Source organism: Gopherus flavomarginatus, chromosome 1, assembly GCF_025201925.1.
Source record: "Gopherus flavomarginatus isolate rGopFla2 chromosome 1, rGopFla2.mat.asm, whole genome shotgun sequence".
Lineage (NCBI taxonomy): Eukaryota > Metazoa > Chordata > Testudines > Testudinidae > Gopherus > Gopherus flavomarginatus.
This window is the reverse complement of record NC_066617.1, coordinates 163,286,529-163,304,565: the sequence shown is the minus strand read 5'-3', so window position 1 is coordinate 163,304,565 and position 18,037 is coordinate 163,286,529. Positions and strand designations below refer to the sequence as shown.

The window sequence follows — 18,037 nt, the reverse complement described above, 5'->3', positions numbered from 1 at the left end:
ATATTTTGTGCCAATATACACCTGCCACACAGGTCCTCTCTCCTCACTTTGCTCTCCTCCAAGTATTTTCATTTCACCTCAGCTGAAGTCTCTCTTTCTTTCTTCTTCCATAATATACCTGATTTAATTGCAAAGTCACTTAGATACTGTACCTATATCAATATGCATGAGTAAAGAAATCTCAAGGGGGAAGGGATTCCCATACATATTACAGTTAAATATTCAATGTATATTGGTATATAGAGATCTATATAATTACAGTCTGCCAATAACAGGAGTTAAACACAGTTTAAAAGATATTATTTGCTATGTGTTCAGACTATAAACTGCCACAGAATTAAAAAGGCAGAGCTGCCTAGGGAGCCAGTGTTTATGTACAGAATCAATGATTGGAAGATTGGATCTTGCAACAATGATAGTGTTAAGAGCACTGGGCCAGTGGAGGAGAAGCATAGTCTGCACAAGCTGAAATCAACCTGAATTGATGTGCACACTACTGATGCTATTGATCTTCTGCTTAAAGCACAGGACTAGGGGTCAGGGCTTATGGATACTATTCCTACATCTGCCATTGACTTGCTGTGTGGAATTAAGCAAGTCATTTCATTTCTCTGTGCCCCATTTTCTCCACCTGTAAACTGGAGATAATTATCCATAACACAGAAGCATTAAGAGATGTTGTAATACATTATTGTTTACAGAGCACTTAGAGATCTCCATATGAAAGGTGACAATATTATTTTTGATGTGAAAGCAAAGAGAATTTATCCTTCCATTTAATCACTTTATTTGACACATCAGACGACAGTACCAGGCTGCTGTATACACTATATCTAATCCAAAATTAATTATAATAGGATATGAGCCTTGTAATTCAACACATTGAAACAAATTTTATCTTGACTTATGCCCTGGGCAACCACATTGACTGTCCAGAGATGTAAATGAGGGCAGAATTTAGCCCAGTATCTTCCTCTCATCTCACAACCACAGTTTGCCATTCCATGCCGGTTTCCTACTATGACCATAGTATACTCCCATTCACAGGATTGGATACCGCCTTGCAAGTTTTTGAATATTATTTAAAAACAGATAAAAAGAATAATGTACGTCAAGAGGTTCTTAGTTAAAGCTGTGCAAAATATCTACAACAATATTCAGAATTCTTATCGCAAATTTGAAATTGCTCAGACTTTTACAAAAGTTTTGCAACATTTTAATTCACTTTTAAGCAAAATAATTTCCCCCATTTTTGAATGTCTGGGAAACCACGATAACATTTTCACAAAACATAAGCATCTCAGGGGCATGAAAACGGAAGTAAGAAATTTGCAGAACATTTTTTCTGCAAGCAATGTTTCAGCAGGGTGCAAGGGCATGAACCTGAGGAATGTGATATCAGTATTTTTACTACCTGCCCTACTAGCCCCTTACTAGAGAATTTGATTAGTGATCCTTTCAGGGAGATACTTAAGCATATGCCAAACTTTAAACACACAACTCGTTGCATTTAAATCCATTTGCATGCTTCAAATTAGGTATGCACTTAAATACCTAACTGAACTGGGAGCCTGGGTTTCCTGAATTCTAGAAATAAGACTATATCGATAGGAGTGCCCTAGGAAAACAGATACCTATAAAAAGACAACTGAAGCCCTCATCAATGCAGTGTTCTTACTGGTCCTTAGACTCAAAGGGGTTATAGTCAGACACCAGTCTGATGTCAGGGTAAGGGGATGGCCAGCTCCCTTCCCACATAGCCCCTCCTCCCCAAGTTCTTGGTTTCTGGTACCCAATTGACATTTAAGTGCTAAATCTTTCTTTCCTGTTCTACTCCATTTTACTATTAATTATTTACAGACATACCCATCTGGACACTGTGCAAAGACAGGGACTGTTCAGCTTAGAAAAGATACAGCTAAGAGGGGATATGATAAAGGTCTATAAAAACATGAATGGTGAGGAGAAAGTGAATAGGGAAGTGTTATTTACCCCTTCACAAGAACAACAGGTCACCCAATGAAATTAATAGTCATCAGAGTTAAAAACAAACATAAACAAGAACTTTTTTATACAACATACAGTTAACCTGTGGAATTTGTTGCCATAGGATATTGTGAAGGTCAAAAGTATAACAGGGTTCAAAAAAGAATTAGGTAAGTTCATGAAGGATAGGTCCATCAATGTCTATTAGACAAGATGGCCAGGGACACAATCCCATGCTCCAGGCTTCCCTAAATCTCCATCTCCCAAAAGCTGGGACTAGGTGACAGGGAATCGGTAACTCAAAGATTGCCTTCTTCTGTTCATTCCCTCTGAAACTTCTAGCACTGACCCCTGTAGGAAGACAGAATACTGGGCTAGATGGGCCTTTGGTCTGAACCAGTCTAGCTGTTCTTATGTTCTAGTCTGAGCTGGCCGATTTTTCAACACCTCTGGCTGGAATGCGATAATATGCTCAGAATGAAGGAATTGATCTTTTCAGGTTTCCCCTATGATAGCCAGAGTTCTTTGCCTTTTTTGATTCTCCTAGTCTCTCCCAGCTGCCTGCCATTTCTTCATCTCCACAAACTAGGCAAAGCCTCCAGCCAGGGCAGGTTATTAGTGACAGTACCGCTGGTAAAGATGCAAGCATTAAGGGCCAGATTTTGTAAAGTGCTCTAGACACCTTCAGATTTTCAAAAACAACTCACCATGTTTGACTGTAAGTGCCACAATGGGATACAATGGGTGCTGTTGGATGCTGAGCTCTTTTAAAAAGCTCTAAATAAATTAATATCTGTCACAACAATGATCTAAAGCACAGATAGGTAAGAAAGAACCATTTATTTAAGCTTCTTGACCCTCTTGAATTTTGGGATTTAGTCAAAAGGTACTAAAAACCACGTCCAAATTCCCATAATGCTGCCCATCTCTGTTATAATACTTTGCTTTGCCCTGTGTATTAACTGCTAAAATAAAAAGTATTCACATAATATCTCTGCACATCCATTTCACCATCTGCACAGGGGATGATAACATTTCCTCATCTCACATTGGTACTGTGACACTTCATCAATTGTTTATGAAGTACTTTGAAATTCCCAGATAAAAGGTACAACCTGCAAATCTAAGAACAACAGAGTGCTTCACACTTAATGAAGTCTCCCAACAGCCCTGTGAAATAGGGATTTCTTGTTATCCCCTTTCACAGATGGAGAAACTGAGGCCCAAAGACACTAACTGGTTTGCCCAAGGTCACACACAGTCTAGAGCAGAGCCAAGAAGAGGATCCATGTGCTTTATTGCCAGTTCCTATCTCTAACAATTAGACAACACTTCCTCCCTACAGTACTTCATGGGCATGATGGCACTGTAATTCAAAAGTGAGGCATTACTTGATTTCAGTAACTCATAGGTCTGAGACACCAACATAGCTCTGTCACCTTCACCCACTTATCAGAAGTCATGTGTTTGTCATCACCAGCCGCTGCAATTCACAAGTGTGAACTGCACTGTTTAGTGCTGTAGAAGTACAGAGCCATTTATACTAGATGGGAACTACCTGCTGGCAGCAGCTCACTTAGTGCTAATTCTAGGTGGCAGTTGCTTTTAACTTTTATTTTTTATTTAAAAAGCTTAATTAGGAGGAATGAAAACTCATCAGGAACGAAAGATTTCTAAATGTGAAAAAAAAATGGAGGGGATGGAAAGCTGAGGCAAACAGACATGCATGCTTATAAAACACAGGGCTGGAATTTAAAATGTAGCAATATGGATGACGGCTGCTCCTTTCCGGATTTTTACTGAGCCTTTCCAAGGGATGCCTTCAATTTTTTTTTAAACATTTGAAAAGGAGCAATATACCAACACCAGGTTAACATCAAAAAGAAAAATTAACAGTGAGTGCTGTGGGCGCGTACTGTGAAACTTCTCTGCTGGTAGGGAGCTGGGAGATTGAAAAACAGCAATAAGGTTGGGGAGGCCTCAGAAGCAGGGGAGGTAAGGAAAGTGCCAAGAAAGAAGCCATGAGGAGAAGTACTTTTGGAGCACATGAGGTCGGAGTCAAAGCCTCAAGAAGTAGAGGTCCTGTGGAAGGGGGAGGGAAAGGAGACTGATCCTCTGTTTACTGAGGTTCTTGAATGAATGCACTAATAGTTTGCATTAAAGTAACTAGCTATCAGCTCCATTGAAAACATCCACATTACGGGTCTATGAAGAAGTGACTAGATTCATAGATTTTAAGGCCAGAAAGAACTATTATCATTATCTAGTCAGACTTCACGCATAAGACAGTCCTGCCCCAACATACAGCAGGCAGGGTGTTATATAAAACAGGATTTTTGTGGTGGAGTCTCCTTCATTTGTTCCAAAGTTCTGATCAAGAATTTGGATAGGGTTTTCCTATGGTATTACAGACAGTACCAGGAGTAGAAATTCTGCAGGTGGGAAGCAGTAGGAGCTGGAATTAGGACTGGAATGACTAGCGCAAAGCCTCCCGGCCAATATTTTTTCATCACACCACAACAGAACAATATTTCCTCCCAACGAGGCCCCTCGGGAACACTTTATTCCCCCGGGAACCAGCACCTTAATCTTCCTCTCAAGTAAAACCCATCCTCCTTCTTTGCTGCCTTCCTTAGAGGAGGAAGGAAAATGCCAAGACCAGTGGCATGGGTGGTGGGATTCAAAGCATCGGGCATAAAACAGCAGAAAATAAGGTTGCAGAAAAGATGCATTATACAAAATAAACTGGGAAAACATGAAGAAGAAAATAACCAAAACTCCAGTTACCTGGGCTAAATTCTCCTCCACTTAAGTCAGAGAGTGTGCAAGTTAGGCCAAAATAAAGGCCATCAGAGTCTAGAGGTTTAGGGCACTAACAGAAAAGGGCTGAATCAATTTCTTTGCACTTCATTTCACCACCACCTATCATTTATGTATATACAACAAATACTAGGTCCATAAGAAGCTCTCCTACTGCCAACACTAAAATCAAAGGTAAGTCTGCCATACAGTACCTCCCTGACATCACAGCAGCTCATGAAGCTAATTCCCTTTTCCTCCATTTTGTGGCGAGTATCTTTTCTTGAGGGCTGACAAGCTGCCATGGTCTTTAGGGTAATTTGGCCCCGTTGGTAATACCTATTTTGTCCCACATGCTTTCTATTCTTCTTTGCATTTCTGTGCGATCACATCAGATCAGGGACAAGTGAGACTACGTGAACAGGTGTGGTGAAAAAACAACCATACTAAAGCAGCATGGTAGGGGCAAATCACTTCATAAAAGGACACTGTATCACAGGCTAAAGTCTAAGTACTTTTCACATATCATCTTAAAGGGCTGTCAAAACTGGAGACTCACCTGACAGTAGTTCCCATTCTGTCACAGAGAGGAGGCAATCAAGAAAAGTTCTTGAAATTTTTGCAAGTTTCTCAGTTCAGTTTTTACTGTATTTTGTTAATAAAACTAACTGAACAGTTCCTTTGCTTCCACTAGTGTTGCTCACTGCTGCTTCCATTGAAACCTCCTTTACATTCCATGCCAAAGGGTCTCCCTGGGTCATTTTGTACACACTGCTGCTTTAGGGACATTGTCTGTGCAAACAGAGGATTGACAACAGCCCAGGTAGGAGAACGGTCATTAGCTTTAATCTAACATGGGTAACAACAGCAGTGAAGCCATGGGGGCACAGGCTTCTGCACGGCTAGCAGCCCAAGTACAAGCCTGCCAGGGGCCCTGGGTATGTGCTCAGATTGCTAGCTGAATCCCATGCTGCTCCATCTATACCATTATAGTTACCGGTGCTAGCTGCCTACCCATGCTAAATCGTACCTCACTTGCAGCGTAGACATGCTTGTAGAGGTGAATTCATTCTGCAGTTATCTGAGCAGTGTTTGAAATAGGCAGGACAGCTGTGATACAGTTATAGTGACATGCATCCGACGAAGTGGGTATTCACTCACGAAAGCTCATGCTCCAATACGTCTGTTAGTCTATAAGGTGCCACAGGACTCTTTGCTGCTTGAACTGGAGTTGTTCATATGAATGAATGAGTGACGTTGCTCACTAGTTGCGGGGCCAGTGAGAGATTAAGGGTCCTACTACAGTTTACAGCTAAGGGAGATCTCCTCTAACTCAATATGCAGAGGACACGGGAACTGAAGGGCCAGGATTTGTGTCCCACTCCACAGGTGCAGGAGTAGGAGAAGGATGTTTGTATATCAGTGGCTTCTGTTGCATTTGGCTAGAGGACTCTCCTCACAATATTACTCTCCATCAAGATTGCTCTGTGATCAAACCCTCATCTCACCCACTCTCTTTTTTACAAACATCTCCTGATCTTTCACTCTCCACCCCTCTAGCAGTCTCAGACTTTTCAACTCAATCTTCTTTCTTATTTAAACTTCTTCCAATGGTTTTGTAGTCTTTTCAACTCCCCCGCCACAATTTTTATAAATTTTGTGCCAGTCCTAGAACTAGGGGATTGTCTTTTACAGAGCAATTGCATGTATATGATGTTCCAGGCACTTGCATGTGTATTTCAGACACTGTGGCTTTCCCCTAGGAAAACTGTCTGCATAAAATTTATGATCTACAGTGAACTGTGCCCACTCCTGTTTTATTTCTTGATGATGGTTATTAAGAGTTTGTTTCCTGGTAGGGTTTAATGGATTGTACTTTCCTAGTAACCTAAACTTTACCAACTGATATTAACGCTTGAAAAGTCTGAGGAGACGGCCTGGAACCTTGTTCATTATTTGTCCATCTCTCTAACTTCTCACTACTAGCCAAGGATTCTGAGAGGTATTGGGTTCTCTGGTTCTTGAACCTCTCTTTTGCACTGAAATAAGGGATACAGGCTTTTAGTACTCAGAGTAGAAGATTAAAAGCCAGGATACCTGGGTTCTATTTTTAGCCATGCCATTGAGTCACTGCGTGGCCTTGCATAAGTCACTCCATCTCTGTGGATTTCACTTTTCCATCTATAAAATGGGGGTAATAATACCTACACATCTTTCTGAAGTGCTTTGACATCCTCAGATAAAAGCTGTTATAAACAGGCCCACTGAAGAGCTCTCAGCACTGTATGGAATTATCTGAGCAAGCACGTGCCATTGATTTTGACGGGACTACTCATGCTTATGTAAGCAGAGTCAGGATAAGCTCTACCCTGACATCTGGTGGAAAGAATGTGAGAGAGTGTATTTGCATAGGCACGCCCACCCTATCCCAGACTGCCAAGCTGTGGGACTGCTTGGTGACAAATTGCTCACCCTCAGTTGGGTGGTACTGGCTAGACATGGGACATGGGTTCCAAAACCCAGAGAACTGAGGGAGGCTGGGGACAGGTATTTGTGCCTGGTGGTGCAGTCTCCTTGTGGAGCCAGAAGCACCAGTTGCACCCCCTCCTCTCCCCACTGTGGAATGTCAGAGTTGTTTTTTTATTCCCTTAAGAATTTAATTACAGGTTACTGAGCTGAAATCACTTTGGGCTAATGGTGCACTAGCACTGGGGCTCCCCTACTATGAGCTGGAATCACTAAGAGCTGAAAATCACTAAAGAGCTAAAATCACTGAGCTGAGAGCACTGAGTACTGTGCTAACTAGTGGGGAGCCCAAAGCTATACTGTGGAACAGAGCTGCTGGCGGAGTGGAGCAGTTTGTGGGGACGGCTGGAGCGGATCACGGGACAGCTGGTGGCAGCGGAGCGACTGGCAGAGCGGAGTAGCTGTGAGCAGCCTGCAGAGCTGAGCAGTTTGCAGGGACAACTGGAGCAGCTCACAGGACAGCTGGTGGAGCAGAGCAGCTGGCGGAGCGGAGCAGTTTCTGAGAACGGCTGGAGGAGCAGAGTGGAGCGGCTGGTAAAGCGGAGCAGTTCGTGGAGAAGGCGGGAGCAGAATCCACGGAGAGGCAGGGCAGTTGGCCCCGGACCACGTAAGGTGCCCCTTTCTACCAGGCTGGGGGGGGAGACCTGCAGATAGACTCTCGAACTTTGGGCTGCACTGACCCAGGACAGAGACTTTTGGGACTGTGGGTGATTTGGGGGTTGCTGGACTTAAGAGCCCAAGAAAGAGGACACAGCCCAATTTCCTGGGGTGGGTCTTTGCTCACGGTTTGGTCTATGAACTCTAGTAGAGGTGTTTTTCCCAAATTAGTGTTTGTTGTTTATCTCATGTATTAAATCTTTTCTGCTACACCGAGACTCTGTGCTTGCGAGAGGGGAAGCATTGCCTCTTTGAGGCGCCTAGGGGTGTGTGTAAGATTTTCCCAGGTCACTGGGTGGGGGCTCGAGCTGGTTTGGCATTGGGTTATTGAAACGGAACCTCTGGATACTGAACCCGGCCCTTGTTGCTGCCAACTTAGAGGGGCAGAAGGGTTACATTTAAAGTAAGGTATGTGCTTAAGTACCTTGCTGAATCAGGGCCTAGATCAGGCCTATTAGCATATGGTAGTTGTATTCTCCAAGCATTTTCTGTCTCAGCTTGGGTTTTATGGCTGCATGAATGTGGATCAAAGCTCTATGCGTAAATCATCAATAGATTACAGGAAGCAAGTGTGATGAAGACTGGACAAGTGGGATAAGTTAATATGTCTGTAGACAACAGTAACTGTGTTCCTTAAAGGCCAGAATGTGAGCAACCAAGTTAGACAGCCCCGTATCAAAACTGAGAAAAGGTAGGCAAGGGTAGAGAACTCGCTTTCCTCCGTGGTCCAGGTGCCCCATAGCCTAGATGCAGTAAACTTCTAGACATGCTCTTAGAGCCACCTGTCTCCCCAAATATTTCCTAGTGTGCACCGAGGAAGGTGAATTACGGAAGGTGAAATTGGAGTGACAGAGGATATTGGGGAAGCTGGGCTGGACAGTGATGCTTGGACTGGAAATAGGTACAGATAGTATTAGATTTTTCCTTCCTCCTTAAAGGTCTAGATGTGTTGTTTTGCTTGAGAACGTGTTTAGTTATTAAAAAGTGTATTTTACAAATTTTTGGAATGTACTTAGAGTTGCAGTAAACACAGAGAATAAGCATAAACACATAAAAAGGCAGATACTGTTTTTTAATAACAACACACTTTTCTCTTCTCTATCACCTGCAATCCAAAGTTCACACAGTAGTGAAGCAGCATTAATTAGTTACTCCTCAGCTATTATCCTGCTTTTGCAAATGGGGAAACAAGCACAAAGGTGAAATGCCTTGCCCAAGATTACACAGCAAGTCAATGACAGAGCCAGTATTCAAACCAGATGTCCTGCCCCAGTGCTGTTCTTTAGCCACATACTCATCTTCCCTCTTAGCAGTGGTTACTTTCTAATATGTAAATGCCCTTTCTGCATAATCTAACATAAATGTAACTTTGAAAACCTAGCCCTTTGTTTGGACTGTAAGTCTACTTCATCACTAAATCTTCTCTTGGGAAACAGCATTTCTTTGGGTTGTAGAATCTAAAATGGAAGCAGCGCCTATTAGTTCAGTGGTACTTCAGGGCTTTCTATTCAGTCATTTCCTTTTCAACATGTGTTTGCTCCCTTTGGGGTAAGTAAGAAGGCAGTAAGTATGCTTTATCACCTTACCACTGAAGGTGATCATTTACACTGTAGTTCAAAAACACCAGGACAGCCTCTGCATTTTTGACTAGGGGGAGGAGGGAAGGAAATAATGGGGGTGAAACTCAATTACCTCCAGCAAAACTCAACATGCAATTGCACTACATGAAAACAAGATACCTTCTTATTGATGCTGCTCTTCTTGATCAGTATATTGTAAACAAGTATAGATAAAAAATCTGCCACTCTGGACTGAAAGAAAATTGGTCCAGACATTTTAATGTGATTGTTAGTCTTGAATTAATGCCTACAATTCATATCATTCAAGTATCATAGTGCCACCCTAGGAATATTCTCAAACTTCGCCTGTTTTTTTCCAGGAAGGGTAGACCAATTACTGATTCATACTTTCACTATATCACAACTGTGCTTTTGTTTGGCATCCTCACGTCTGTTGCAAGTCACTTGCAGATGGTCCAGAAGCCACAGGACACGCTATACTTTGTTCTCATCCCAGACACCACCATTTTATGCAATCTTTCTAGTCTACCATGAGGTACAGCTATGTTTTCTACTGGATCTTACTTTTGACATTCAAGCCTTTTCCAGGGCTTGCTCTATTTTAACGTTGTGGACAGCACAATAAAAATTGCTCCATGTGCAGTGGCAATTGAAAAATAAAACAATATTAGGATTTATAAGGAAGAGGATGAAAATAGTTGTGGGAATATTGTAATGCCATTATATAACTCAATGTTCTGGCATCACCTGGGATACTTTGTCACCCAATCTCAGAAAGGATACAGCAGAAATAAAAGAGGTTTAGAGACAGATGATAATAATGATTAGAGGACTGAAGACACGTCCACCCGAAGAGAAGCTGAAAAGATTGGGAACTCATTGTCACAAGGTATAAGAAAGGCCAAGAATTTACTAAGAGTAAAAAATGGAGCAGTCTGCTCCATGCTGACTATTTGCTCCAACTCTCCCACTTTCCCTCCTAGTCCTCCTTCCTCACAGTCTCTTCACCTAAGTTTCATTCCACACCTACTCCTCTTACCCTCTTCTCCCTTTCTCTGCCCCCCTTATCCACCATTCCCTTTTCTATTTAGTTGACCCCTTTCTATAAGTAAATATCACCCTCGCCCTCTCCAAAAAATCATGGAATTAACATGACATTTGCTGCCATCACATAGGTCACTCTGCTTACGTGTTCTACCCCTTCTCCTGCCCTATGTCTTAGCTATTTAGATGGCAAGATCTTCAGGGCAGAAACTGTCTGCTTCTCTGTGTTTGTTCAGTGCTGAGCACAATGGGGCCTCAAATGTTGTTGGCCCTTATGCACTGTGGTAATAAACATGTTAAATAATAGAATAAGAAATACAAAAATAATTACAGATATTCATATGGATAAACAGAACATCCACAATCGCATTACAATACAGTATACATGTAAGGACTGTACACCCTCATGACTTCAGGGCAGAAGCCAATCTCTAACTGATAGCTGTTGAGCAGAAACTTCCCCTATGGGCAGGTTATTCTATAACTGTTCATTATGGGAGATTCTAGCACTTTTTTCTGAAGCATGTGATGCTGTCTACTGTGGTGCTCACCAGGAAGCTTCAAGGGAGCCGGTATGCTACCATTATGTGACAAATCTGTGGGTAGGCCATAAGGTGCACATGTGCTCACTAGCCTGCCAGCCAGCTGTCAGTTTGCTCAGCTCAGTGCCCAGTGATCCCTTCAGGTGGCCAGTCTGCTGGAATTTACAAAAAAAGAGCACAAAAGCCTGCTTCCTGTAAAACCAACAGGGACATGGGGGCATTCCAGCATATTCAGGGATACATGGCACCTCTATTTACGCATTCAAAATCAGATTGTTTTGATCATTCACATTAATGCAGAGTATGGTGTGCGCATAGGAAGAGTCACTAAAGGGTTTGTTTGTTTTTTGGTGGCAAAATATTTCACAGGCTTGGCAAAAATTGCTAAACATTGTTCTGTCCACATAGACATGAATATACGTATGCGCTCGTATACAAAATATCTAGTGTGGACATTATGATGCCAATCTTAGGCACAGATACTGTTAACACTATTTTTCTCTACATATATCATGTATATGATGTCCAAGACAAGACTGATGACTATATGTTAAGGCTGAGTTACTTTTAACCACATTAGAACTTCTTGGCCTGGAGTGCCTTATCGCTATTCTGAAATGGAATTTATATATCAAAGAAACAAAAAAAGAAGAAAAAAAGAAGGTCAGACCCAGACATGTCCTGGTTACTGCTGAAGTGGGAATTTCTCAGAGCCATTCAAAAAGATCTATACATGGGAAAAGCACTATAGGCTCAGTAGAAGCTCAGAGATACAAAACACCTCAGTAATAGGTATCGGGGTAGCCATGTTAGTCTGGATCTGTAAAAGCAGCAAAGAGTCCTGTGACACCTTATAGACTAACAGAGGTATTGGAGCATGAGCTTTCGTGGGTGAATACCCACTTCATCAGATGCTGCCCCTTGAAATTTCCACTACATGTATCCAACAAAGTAGGTATTCACCCTCGAAAGCTCATGCTCCAATATGTCTCTCAGTAATAGGGTTATCAGTTTTGGTTGAATGTATTCCTGGAGGTTCCATTACATGACATAATCTTTCATTAAACATTAATCTTTATTTCCTGGAGACTCTAGGACAATCCTGGAGGGTTGGCAACCCTACTCAGGAATGGAGGTTGTTTGTAACTCTGAACAAAATGTTATGGTTGTTCTTTCAAAAGTTTACAACTGAACACTGACTTAGTACAGTTTTGAAACTTTACTATGCAGAAGAAAAATGTTGCTTTTAACCATCTTAATTTAAATGAAACAAGCACAGAAACAGTTTCCTTACCTTGTCAATATTTTTAAACTTTCCCTTTATTTGTTTAGTAGTGTATGTTTAACACAGTACTCTACTGTATTTGCTTTTTTTTTTTTTTTTTTTTTGGTCTCTCCCGTCTGCAAACTTCTGCTTCCAAATGAGGCGTGTGGTTGACTAGTCAGTTCGTAACTGTGGTATTTGTAACTCTGAGATTCTACTGTATTTTCCAAATAAAATTAGATAGCCTTAGATGTAGGCAAATAGGGGCTGATGATTCTTCCCCGTTTTATTCCCAATGAAGGCAGTTTAGTTATTTACAGGCATTTCTTAAAGAAAATGTGTTCATTTAACTAAGAGTAGAATTAGGCCCATTCAGTTTATACTGACGTATTTTTTTTTTAAACATAGACATATTGGTGCAGATACAAAGCACGCACAACAGCCTTCGATGACCCTTCTGCTTCCTCAAAGTTTGCAACAAACATAGCATTGAAACCAAATTTCCAATTTCCTTCGCAACAGTACAGTATTCCAGTAAACAACAGCACAATCTAAATCTTGAGAAACATACACATTAATACACACACTCATACCTGCATGAGCCTGTAACATCAGCCTTTGTATGTTTTTTTTTTAAATGTACTTTGTAATGATGCATTTTTTCTTTTTCTAGTGCTTGGGAATGCCAAGAATTTAGGAAGAGAGCCATAGCTGAACAGCGCAATTATCTGCCAGTAAATACTCCATTTGCTTGTTCTGTGATTTTTCTTCTCCTAACTCGCACATTCAATAATCCGTCCCTTGCTGTGTCACAAGGACAAAAAGTCTTTTCTCCAAAGCAAAACACATTCACCAATCATTCTCCAGCTATGCCAAGTCTCAGTTAGCAAAAAGCTATTTTGTAGCTTTAATTAAGAACTTTCCCCTACTGATCGTTTTTTTTTAACCTTACACCTCCAGCCCAAGAAACTAGAAGGCAGTGACTCTGTCTGTGGGGATCCCATGCCATTTATAAACATTTTCAACCACATTCATCTGGTTTACAAGATTCAGGACAAGTCAGCTGAACTACTGCTTTGAGTCCAGATTGTATTCAGGTGGGGCACATATGTTCCTCCATGCACTACAGAACAGCTCATTTGCACCAAGACACCAAGAACATCTTCTCTGTGAGCCTCTATTTTAACCAGACTGCAAAAATGTACTCCAGCATTGTTAAAAAATTAAAGTTAATTCTCAAAATAAGGAGCAATTACTTTTGGTTCAAAGCAGCTTTTATGGCCTATTACAACAGTAATCCGATTACTAAAGAACCCCTTTGAAAAAAAAAAGGAAATACCCCCACAAAAACTGTTGTAGTAACTGTAAGGGCTAAATATTCATATGCACCCATGCTTTGAAAAACTAAGCATTTGGGTACACTTTGAGCCTTTGTCAACGATTTAGGCACACAACTAATTTTTAAGAGGGTGTAAATCTGTGCAAGCAGCATCACACAACTAGATTAGCACCATGTAATAATGGATCAAGAGAGTATAGTAAGAAATCTAGATGTGCACATTGTATTTCCATAGAAATTTCATATAGCCAAGTGTCATTCTGCTCAGTTAAGAGGAGGGTGAGAAATAGTATATTTGGGAAAAATAAATAAAATACCACAAGAGTGACGTGAATTACCAATATTAATTGCTAAATGCAGATCTAGAGTCTGGAGTCAGAAGCAGGAATACCCTTAAAGGTTCAAGGAACAACATTTCAATGTGACTCACAGCACACTGATACTGTAGGTATTCCATCTGGTCCTTGCAAAGTAACATATCTAGACAGGTGTAGGACAAAGAACCCAGTTTCGATCACTCAGATTGTTTCTTAGGGCAAAACATGGCCCTGTTTTCAAAGTCACTTTGGGACTGGTTCTTACTCAGATGAGTAAGAGCAACTTGTGTGACCAAAGTTGCCAATTAAAGCCTTATATTTCTTGCTCTTTTGATACAAGCTGTATGTGGAAGTTCTGTACATGTTAACTATGATATGGTCAGATTCTAGGAACTATGGTATTAACCTATTTTGATATCACTCAACCTCAAGATGATAAAATATGCCAGGTTATGACAATAATTCCTTATGAATAAATATAGAATTTAAAGCATTATGCTTTCGATGTATGAACTGTATCCAAGTTACTAATCTTCCCTTATGCAATGTATTGATTTCATGTTTTGCATTATATATATCAGCTGCTTAAAAGCAGACAAGATATTAGGAATTCTTTAACTTGCATCAATACACCAAGCAGCCAATGTGAAATATAGCAAAAAAGGACTAGCTGGATCCTTGAACCTTGTAAGGGTTTTGGGCATCTTCTGCACATACAATGCCTTCTATGTAAGAAATATTAGACAATGAACTTAGAGAAAGTGTAGCATATCTCAATGGCAAGAGTAAACATCAGGCTATAAATAAATTTGTTAGTCTCTAAGGTGCCACAAGTACTCCTGTTCTTTTTGCGGATACAGACTAACACGGCTGCTACTCTGAAACCCATCAGGCTATATGATCATAATTAGGCTATAAGAAAGTTGTTATATTTTGAGTGAAAAGTTGCGGCTAGTTTGTGAAAGTTGGGGCTCAAGGCATGCAGCCTACCTTCCAAAGCAGGGCAGCAGTGCAGAAGAGATACCGTGTGTCCCATCTGGCTCTAAAAGGCAAACATGAAAAAGGGGTGGCCAAGCCAAATTTGAGAGAATGGCATTGTGATCTGGTGCACAGGGTCACAAAACCTCTACAAATTTTGACAACTACAAAAAGTTGTGGCTTGTGTTCAAAGCTGCAGTTTCTTTAACAAAATTGCTACCTGTGATTTTCTCACAGCCTTAATTATAATGGTCTCATCTGGACTTCAAATCTGCAACTTAGAAAATTCCTCTGAAATTGGTTCATAGGAAATGCCTCGTTAATAGATTAACCAGCTATGCAAGTGTCTGCAGAAGAAGATAGATAGATTTTCAGCATTCGCTTAGGTTCATTCATGCTCTCATTGAAGACAACAACAAAACTCTTACTGATGTCAAAGATGAGGGCCCTTTATGAGGGCAAAACCTTTGAAAAATAGAGCCATTTTTGGCTAAGAACATTTTGGTATATAAATTGCATATTAAACAGTCATAAATTTTCCTCAAGGGTCTCAAACATGCAGTGAAATTGAGGATTAAATCTGACTTTGAGGTCGAGTGTACAAGATCTATAAATTAAGGGCCAGTAGATCAGCCTTAAGGGATGCTCTCAGGTCAAATTTTCTTCACTATTTCAGTTGAAATAGACTTCTATAACATTTAAAATCAATAAAAATGTTTCAATCATTTCATAAAATTTCTCCAAAACAAATAAACCTATTATCATTCACTGAGTGTAACACAAACAGTCCCTAGTTGTGCTAGCAGTGCTGGTGCTTAGATAGATACCATAGTGGCAAGTGTTTCCAAAGTGTAACATTACAGAAAGTCAAACGGTGCTATTGAAGATGGTCACCTTAGTGCTATTCACCGAAATATGTATTATCAGCTGTGATGCAGATTTCTTTAAACAAAAGCATATCATCACTACAGTCCATTCTGCCTGAATCTTTCTGAATAAGAACAATTAAGTGTAGTTGTTGTCAACAGTTTATTTCCACACAAGGAAACAAAAATGTTACATGATGTCAAAATATCACAAGTAAGTACCATGATCATCTGGACCTATCCGAGCTTTAGCTTCCCTTATTGTACAATTATAATAATTTAACCTTCCTTTGTAAATGTATTTGAGCTCTACAGATTAAAAGTGCTGTGTAACTGCTAAGTACTATTAATATGAAGGATATATGAGAATCTGAAAGTGAAACTTTCAACTATAAACAAAAATGAAACTGACAAGTCTGTTTCCATGGTCCAAATTTAGAAGAGAAATAAACAGTACAAATAATGAAAAGTAAAGTAGGTTTTTTTAAATTTACTTTACATAATCAAAGCAAACTGTCAGAAAAGAAATTTGTTTCTGAAAAAAACATTTTCAACATAATAATGTTCCTTTAATGTAAGAGTTTCTTAAGTTTTTTGACTTAAACTTTTAAAATTAATGTACTTGTTTTTCTTTTCGCAAGACAGCTTGGGAAAAAAGAGTTGACACACTTAATAGGGACAACTGTTTAAAAGGGGATTTACTGGATCAAGTCAACACATAACAAATTCTTACTTATCCAATGCAACTCACGTAAAATTACATTCTTCTCAATGGAGACTGCACAGCAAAAATGGATATTTGGTTTGCTTAAAAGATGTCCCCATTAACTGTTTTTTTAACACTGTAAGCAATCAGCCAGTGGAGCCAGACACTGTCCTCAGGTAACCTTGTGCAGCTCCCGTTAGTGCAAAACACTGTCGTTTCTCAGACTTCATACACTCTGATCTGCTTAGTTCTCTCACATTCATCTCCTGAGGGATGACAGCAAAGTGCGCAAGTCCCCTCTTCCTTGATGGACTGGGGAACAAGTGTTGACATGGCAGGATGTCTGATCAGCAGTGATGAACTTGGCATGCTTAAACATACACGTTTTGGGAGGGTTCCCTTCCAAATTTGTCCAAAATAAAAGGGGCACCTGGTCCCTGTTATGTCCCTTCTACATTTTGCTTGTATTTTTTCCCATTAGAAGCTCTTATCACACATATTTGTTTTCAGTTTGAAATTTATACTTATTTTCAGAAGTTGGAGAGACAGTCTGAAGTCATGTCTGGTAAGAAAATGGATCTCTCTCAATGTCTCAATGCTTTTTTTTATGTACCACACAATCTTGCTCTTCCCCACTGAATTAGCTATTAGCATCTATCTATCTAAGCTATAATAGCATAGTTATCGCCCTGCTATCAACCACATCTGAGCATCCATAACCACAACAAGTAAGCTGCACTCAGAATACAGAGCAATTAAACTTTAGTAAAATGTAAGAAGTGGAGGGAAAGGTGTAATTACATAGACATTGCAGTTCAAATTTATCCCTGGTGTAACTTGACTAATATCACTGGAGTTAAATGAGGGATGAATATGGCCCAGGTGGCCAAAATCAGTTGGTAAATCCTGAGGTCCTTATCCAGGCACATTCCTATTGAAGTCAATGAGCCAGTTTCTGTCTGTTACATTATAAAACTGGGGGAACTTCATGAAAATCAATAGAGTTTACTCCATATACAGTATATGCTGGTGTGACTGAGATCAAATTCTGGTCCACTGGGAGTTTTGCCTGGATGAGGATGATGATAAAAAAAGTAAGGCAGTTAGGATTTCATACAGAGAACTTGAAAGTAGAAGCCATCTGAAAACAACTTGGCCTCCACTCCTGCAACCTGTTCTGGAAGTCAGTGGGACTCTGCCTGAGCACAGAGTTCTACTCAAGCAGAACAAGTTGCAGGTCTCAGCCCTAGAGAACAAAGTTGAACACTATCAGTACTAAACATGGGCATGAAACAAAACCCAGTTCAAATGCTGATGTTTTCCAAAATCTGGATCTAACTTCTGCAGCCCAAACTCAACTCTAATCATCAATGAAGAAGAAAGCAAATATTAGCATCCATTCAGACACGGGTAATTGGAAGAATGCACAAAGT

At 40.4% G+C, this 18,037-nt stretch overlaps 1 protein-coding gene across 15 annotated transcripts in view; it reads right to left on the bottom strand.

Annotated features, from left to right (window-relative positions):
* The window catches only part of ZBTB20 (zinc finger and BTB domain containing 20), a 670,053-nt gene that overhangs the window by 373,792 nt on the left and 278,224 nt on the right, over positions 1 to 18,037 (bottom strand). The gene's annotated exons all lie outside the window — the stretch shown is intronic.